This window comes from Notothenia coriiceps, unplaced genomic scaffold, assembly GCF_000735185.1.
Source record: "Notothenia coriiceps isolate Sejong01 unplaced genomic scaffold, NC01 NC01_scaffold00000339, whole genome shotgun sequence".
Taxonomy (NCBI): Eukaryota; Metazoa; Chordata; class Actinopteri; order Perciformes; family Nototheniidae; genus Notothenia; species Notothenia coriiceps.
In genome coordinates, this window is record NW_011333040.1 from 11,342,187 (window position 1) to 11,350,530 (window position 8,344).

The window sequence follows — 8,344 nt, forward strand, 5'->3', positions numbered from 1 at the left end:
TCCATATACTCGCCAGAAGTAATAATTATATGTAATACATCATTAACTAATCAAAGAAGCGTATTAAATAATGTAGGGGAGTAGGCTACATTACACAATATTACCATCTAAACCTACTACGAAACAATTAAATACAACTAGGGACTATTTCTAAATCACAAGATCAGAAACAAGACAAACATCCTGGTACAATCGAATCTTCTATAAAAAATACTTGATATTTAAAGCAAAAAAGTAAACACAATATAATATGAATAAATCGGAATACCAGACATCATCAGAAGATCAGACCGAATAAAGTCATGCCAAACAGCGAAATTTTACGACGATAAATAAAGAGTTATACATGTATCAGAAGGAAGAACAAAGAACCTTCTCTTAAAACTTAAAAAAAAATTCAAACCAAAATATTTACTTGCCACGGCAGTATGACATATACTAGGCAAGTTGTGGGCATATAAAGAACACAAAAACTCTGCCAACGGCAAGGTTGGTGGCATATCAATATAACTAGAAAAGATAATTAAATGGCATATAAGCTTGGCCAAGAAACTCTGTGGCGATGCCGAGATGATGTTAGACTGCCACGAATGAGCTCAGACACCTACTAACCAGAAAAACACTCCAACACGAAACTAATGAATCTGTTAAACTAAAAACATAGAAAAAACTCTAATTATTAATCTTAATAATAAATTAATCACAACATTTTTCGTTTATAATTTTTAAGAATTGGCGTTAATCTTTTTTTAAGAATTAGTATATTTTATAAGGTCTACCAACCACACCAACCATGATACAATGGTTTATGTCGAGTAAAATGTGTACTAACAGAGGCGGGGTGATTCTGTGTGGAAACAACGGGGACAGAGCTTGGCCTTGCTGTCAGACGATCAGCTGTGCAGCGTCATCACAAACGGACGATCGCTTCACGTGAATGCTCCGGAGGAAAGGAAAAAAAAACCATCCACATTGCTCTTAAAACCTCATTTCCGCTGGCCCTTTCTCACTTCGGTTAAATGGAATCCTTGCGTCCCTCACTTGCGTCCCGTTTTCCACTGCCGACTAGTCCCCTCCCACCAAGGAGCATGGAGAGACTGCAAGGAAACCACCGAAGAAGCATGCGGAACATTAGTTTTTAAGAGCAATGGGACGTCCTTTCCTCCGGACGTCACGTGAAAACGACGTCCATTTGTGACACGCGCTGCACAGCTGATCGTCTGACAGCAGCCAGGGAAAGCACGTTGTTTCCACCACACACCCCGCCTCTGTTAGTACACATTTACTGACACAAACATTTGTAGTCCATCTGTTGTAGACCCAAATAAATAAAATCAAAGAACACGCCATTCTTAAATGTAATAAACGAACATTAGTTGGGATTAACATATTGATTAGAATGCACAACAGAAATAAAACCAATTGCAGCAGAACGAAAAAGAGCGATATGTTATCTATCAAAACCCAGTTAGATAAAATTCCATCTGGCATTGCAACACTTTTTTGTTTGTTTGGATATGCTAGCAATTAACATTTTAAATAGCCAATTAAATGACTGCGACTCAATGGAAATGACAATAAATGAAAATGTAAAACGAATAAAGCGATCATCGAAAATGTTTACCAAAAATGAATAAAATGATTTTTGACCACTTGGTTGTTCAGATATATCACATATTTGTAACTAAATTATACATTAATTGAAACAAAACACTGTATAAACTGAGGAGTGACTCCCGTGAGGTTCATGTATTTTCTTCACTCCGCTGGGAAACTGCTCTCATGTCAAGAAGCATCAGATCAGTGCATGCGCTGCATCGTCCAATCAGTGAGCGATACACAGTAAGGGGCTGGGCGAGTGTCTGAGGATTTCATCGGAGGATGGTCTGATGGTTCCACGGTTATCGGTCCTCAATTATCGCTCCTTGATCCTCAGTCCTCCGGCAAAAATAAGGCCATTGGGACGCTATACAAGATGGCGCAGACAAATCAACTTCTGGTGAGACCAAGACCGAGGAGCGAGGAAATGAAAAATAAGAGAAGTGAGAAGGGCCCCCTGCTTCTTGTGGTTTCCTTGCATCTCTCCATGCTTCCCTGGTGGGAGGGACTAGTCGCAGGGAAACGACGCAAGTGAGGGACGCAATGAATCCATTTAACCGAAGTGAGAAGGGCCCACAGACAGGAAGCGAAAGACAGATCTAAACAAGACAAAACACAACGCATGACAGAAAACCAAAGACAGATCTAGACAAGACAAAACACAACACAGACAGATCGTGACAGTTTTGTGTGAATTGGGGCAACCGTTTTTCCATAATCCACAAGACATACAGATAAACACAGTGAAAAATACATGATTTTCTTGGCAGAGATTATATGAATATTATTATAAGTATAATTAAACACTACTATTACTAAAGAGCTAACAAACCACAGTCAACGGTATAGTCATGTTGAACTTTTGAAATAAAAAGTAACCAAATCAAATGTAAAGGACAGAATTGATTTGTGATCACCATCTCTGGTAAGTAGGACATTATAGTGTTGTTGGGACCTATTTTCAGCCATTTTTGCTGCTCTAGTGACTAGTTCTGGCAGATGGACACTATGTGGGACTGACTCTAAATAAACAGTGTGCGTGTTCATGGTTGTGAAAATAAATTGTAACCAGTGCAACAGCGTGGCTCACTGATGTATTTTTAATAGTTTATAGACAAAGATGGAGCTATGACACAGTTAAATAAGCTATAATGAGCTTTAACTTAACAGTTGTAGTAATATCAATGGTTTGGAGTTGTTGCAAGTAATTGGCAAGGTAATGTAATCTCTTTTTCAATGAGAAATAATGAGTCCTTGATTACGTTTTTCCAAGTGAGATACATGGTGCGTGCATTCATATTTGAAAGCTAATCTTTTGTGTGTCTAGGGTCCTAATTACTGTGTGTGTGTGTGTGTGTGTGTGTGTGTGTGTGTGTGTGTGTGTGTGTGTGTGTGTGTGTGTGTGTGTGTGTGTGTATGACATAAGTGTATTCAACAGCATGCCAGGGTAACTCAACTGCTCTGTCCGCTGGCACCTGAGTCTCAGCTGACCAACTCTGCTGCACACATAAACACTTCCACGCAAACAAAACGCACACACTCCTACGCCACTCACACACACATTGATATTTACCATGAAACTCGCCTCCTCACACATCCCTCTCTCCCTTTCCAGCGCACCCTCCCTCTTCTTTTCATCTCCCTCGCTTTTCCTCCATCCACCAGATGGCTGACCCATCTGCTCCCCCTCTTTCCCTCACTCTCCACCTCCGTCTCTCCCTCCCTCCCTCACTGCATTGCTCTTCATGTGGTCGGGATCCAAGTTGTGTTCACACCATGGTTCACACAGGACCCTCAGTTCCTTCAGACGTTGTGCGCTCACAGGGGTGACTTGCTCCCCTCTTGCACTGGTTGCCTGTTTGCTCGCATCTGTTTGGTTGCCTTCATTTTGAAGCCATTTCTGACAACGACTCTTCCTGAATCTTGTGTTTACTTATGTGGATGGGTTTGTGCACACATCTGCTTAGGTAGCCAAATGTGTCTGTGTGTGTTTGCAGCACACCCACCATCTGTTGGTGTATTTCCGCATTTAAGGGGGGTGTTCAAATGATTATAGTCTAAAATGTGTTTTGCTTTAGTGTAAAGTGTGCATGTGATATTTGTGTGAGCGTTGCTTTGTCTCTATTCCGCTGTACGCCGATCTTTGGCAGATTGCTTAAAGGCAAAATGTGTAATTTTTGTTTACAAAATGCAAATAATTAACAAACATTATCAACATAATGTTTGAGGTTACAATGTTGATGTCAAATAGGTCTATGTATGGTGTTGTAAAGACATCTATTGAAATAATAAAGATAACCAGCTAGCGATTGTCTTTCGACTTTAGCGTCAGTCGACTCCCCGTTCATAGGAAGAAGAGGTAGAGCTGACCCCAACTATATATCTATAATACATCCATGGCCTGTGTATGTTTGATGTTTTTGTGGACCATTTTATAGCCTATGAATTTTCCGTTAATTTGTATTTCGTTCCTTTATTTTGATATTCTGTACAAACTGTGAAGTCCACTGAGACAAATGTAACATTTATGATATTGGGCTATATAAATAAACATTGATTGATTGATTGTGACATGTTTACATGCTTTAATGTTAAAAAATGTCTTTATTTTTATCGTACTACCTGTGCTGCAGCACCTCTTTTCACCCTCTGTCTAAAACCAGAGCCCAGTCTGCTCTGATTGGTTAGCTGGCCGGCTCTGTTGTGATTGGTCGATTGCTTGGAGATGTCCCACCCCTCAGCCCAGGATCATGCAACCTTTTTAACCAAAAGAGCCATTTTGCTCCCATTTCCAAAAAAGAAATTTGTCTGGAGCCGCAAAACATATTTCATAGCTTGATAGTTTATAAAGTTGTATTTATTGTTATATCATAGACCTCTAATAACAAACAAATAACTCCTATAAGGAGAATTAAAAATAATAGGCTACACAGGCCTAATTTAAAATAAATTAAACACAGCACTTGGGGAGTCCTCTGCACATTTGAAGGAAAAAATATATAATTAAAATGGGCCCGCTTTGAAATAAATAAAACATATAGCTGCACCCTAAAAAGAGTTAAGGGTAGGTAAGAATGGAGAAACCAGCTCGAGTGCGCTAGAATTTGAAAATACACAACCGGAAAAAATCTGCCTCTTCCTTCAGACTTCCTTACAGAGCCCCTCCTCCAACACACACGAACGCGCACATGACCAATGATGGCACGAGATAAGTTTGTGCACAGATGGAAGGCTGACAGGCAGGTAGGCCATCCAGTTATTTTAGCCGGGCCTGCTAAATTGATTGGTCGTGCTTTTTACAGTGCTACGGCTTCCAGAGATTCATTTTTTTATGTATTTATTGTCAAAGCATTTAATATATTCATTGCTATCGGGACGTTAAGAGCATTCCATGGAATATAACAAAAAGTGTTTTCTGAAATAAATTACATACCCCATTGAATTATGACTGAAGATCGTCAGCTGTCTTCCTCTTCCGTTATTCTCCTCGATACGTAAAGGCTGCAGCACCTTTGACAACTTCTCTCTACATATCAAACATACCGCTGTGAAAGCATATAACATATAACTCTGTCCACGCGGAATTAAATCATGTGTTCCTCTGGTACTTTTTGTTTTGTTTGATTTATCCAGTTATCCAAGATAACACCATTAAACAGTTACACTAAATACGTTTGCGCTGTGGACCAACACTATTGACGGAGAAGGGGGTAGCAATAAAGATAATACCATTAAACAGTTACACAACATAACACAAATAATATCGATAGCAGCGTCCCTAGCAACCACCTTGGTAACAATGAAAACGTTCTATGGACGCAATTTCCTGAAGTAATCTTCGTAATAACTAGCAAACTAAAGATCATGTACATCAACTGCGCACATAATCTGAAATAACAACTCATACTTCTAGCATCAAATGACATCAAAACGCATTTTAATGGCCAAACTAACTTTAAAATAGGCATTTTCCACCGAGAATAAAACGAAGTTCGGCCATGTTTTTTTGTTCTGCAGGGAGAAATTTGAAGATCAGGTGACATAGACGCAAGCCATTGGAATGAATGGAATGCAGTTGGAGCCAACCAATCACAGAGCTTGAGAACTAATCACGGGGCTTGTCAAACAGAGCACATGGTGTAGTCCTAAACGATAGCTGGGGATTCTGGGTAGTGTAGTGTCTTCTGCCATCCTTTACTCCGAAAAAATATTTGTTTCTCCGAATCGAAGGGGAAAAATACAAAAGCATTGCACACAATTTAAACCAATCAATGTTGGGTAATTAACAAGGATCGAATCTGGTGTTTTTAGTCGATGAGTAGTGCAGAATATCACTGTAAAAATCAATCGACATTAAGCGCGGAATACTTACCTGCCGGCGGTTTACAATTCTCCGTATCAAATGGGACATGGACGCTCACATTGCCCTTTAAGGGCCAGCGACACAAACAAATGGCCGTGCTTCCATGAAGGCGGTCAAATTCCCGCCGCAGATGGACTACCATTGCAATCAGTTGAAAGGCTATTTGCGTCCCTTTATGAAGCTGAAGGAGGTGCCTAGGAGCGTCAAAACTGCACGCTTCGGCGACCCTGACCAAGCCGTCCGCTCGCTCCTGGACGTTTATGGAGTGAAGAGTGTGTTAGTTTGTCTAGCTTTGAGGCCACTGGTTCCAAACGGGGGGGCAGAATACCCGCCGCCCCCCCAGGGGGCGTTCAGAGATACATCGCCGGGGGGCGCTGGAAAGCAATATTTTTGGAAAGGGGGGTCGTTGGAGGTGTTCTTGGGGGGCGTCGTCAACGATAAATGTCTTTTTGAATGAAAAACGCTGGCCACAGCGCTTTTCCTGTAGAAAAAGCAGCTGTCCAGCATCTTTTGTTGCCTATAGGAGAAACCACCAACTCTGGCATGGCGCGATTGGTCAAGCTGTCCAGCAGTGTTATTACGGGTACGTTCGTAAATGCCACGAACGTCAGCTCGCGCTCGACAACCGGCTGTTCCCGCCAGAGCACCCAGCAGCGTGAGCGCTCCAGCAGCGCAGCGCTCTGGACGTGTGGAACGGGACGCTCGGAGCGAGGCTGAGCGCATTTACGGAACGTGCTACCCTACCACAAAAGCCAGCCCGGCGAGCGGAACCGGAAGTCGCTTGCTAATTTTGGGATCGCGACTGTTAATTAATCTGTGTCACTTTGTTAAATTTTTGATATGTTTAGGTGATGGACAAATTCCACTAAAGCAGCATTCAAACTAAAGTGGTCAGTTATGAAATAATACCCGTTCTCATATGTGCTGCTAACGACATGGAAGAGCTGCCTAGGCCAGGCTGCTCCACACATGAGCTCTGTTTTGTTCAAAATGTACCAACGACTTCCGGGTCCGCTCCCGGGCCACGATGCTCTTGTCATTGTCAACCAGCTAGCCCCTCTAGCGTTTGGGCAAGCCATATCGTGACCACCTACCCGCCCGCCCCCCCTAAAAGTTACATCATACAACAAACAAAATCATGTTTACATCAGGCAAAATGGGCCGGCGAAAAAGATAAAATGGCAGACAGTACTCTATTGAATTCGCTTAGCTAATGGTCTCATACGTCTCCTATCGCCACTGCAACACTCCGCCAATGTTTTACTTTTGCGGAACATGTATTTTTACCAAATGAGGGAATGAAACCCTCACGTTTAAGAGAGCACCCTTACCAAGATCCACCCGGATAAAGGCAGATAAGGAGCGTCGCCGTTCTTCCAAGGCCCTCCCCAAAGAGACAATATGGTCACGGGAGCCACCCATCAGGGGCAGTCTCCTTCGCTAGGAGACCACTGCCACGCTGACAGCCGGGCTAATAGCGCTGTCATATAACTCCCTCCTTGCTGATAGCAATATGTGTCAGCCCGTTCAGGCAATCGGATGAGAAGTTGGTACTCCCTGCCATCAAAGAGGTCATATCTACCTGTGATGGAGCCGGACCCACCAACAGTGCTGAAATCCATACCACTCATAATGGACACCGTAAGAACGCAAGGATTCGATGAACATGGGCGGCTGATCAGAGGAGCAGCTGTTGTGGCCAGTCCTGGGGCGGAAACTCATTCCAGCTTCCAGGCTGAATGAGAACAACCACTTCTGCGACAACAATCGTCTGTTTAAGGCCTATGTCCGCTATAGCACCTCACAACATGCAGGAGAATTGACCCTGAGGAATTTTTATTTTCCAATATCCTGGTCAGGCAGACCACCAAGGGCCAGACCCCATTTTTAATGGGCACTGGATGCTATCTACCAGGATCGAAGTCAATCCGGCGATCAACAACATCCTCCCGGCATGTGCTACTGACTGGTGCCCTTCCATGGGTTTGGAGTACCGGTAGGCTTCACCACTCTGCCTTGAAGGAGCAGGTCCCGCTGTCCTCAAGTCCACTGTGTTTGCACCGCCAACAACCTTGTGGCCAACCATCTAAAAGTCCACCTCTTCTGCCACGAGTCTACTCAACTGTTGCAGTAAGCAATAAACAAAATAAATAGGGCCCATGGCCTGAATACAGAAATTGTTCCGACAGCTGGTCAGGAAAAGATTAGACCTTTCGAGCGTCTTGCTTCTAACTGAGTCCGCTGGCTCTCCAAAAGGAAACCTTGCTGCTTGCTCGGTTTTTGTGAGCTGTTGACAGCATAGTGGATGTTCCTGGAGAGTGGATGCAGCTCCAGGAACAGGTGTCATCCTCAGCGCTGCCGACATCATGTATCGCCAGACTT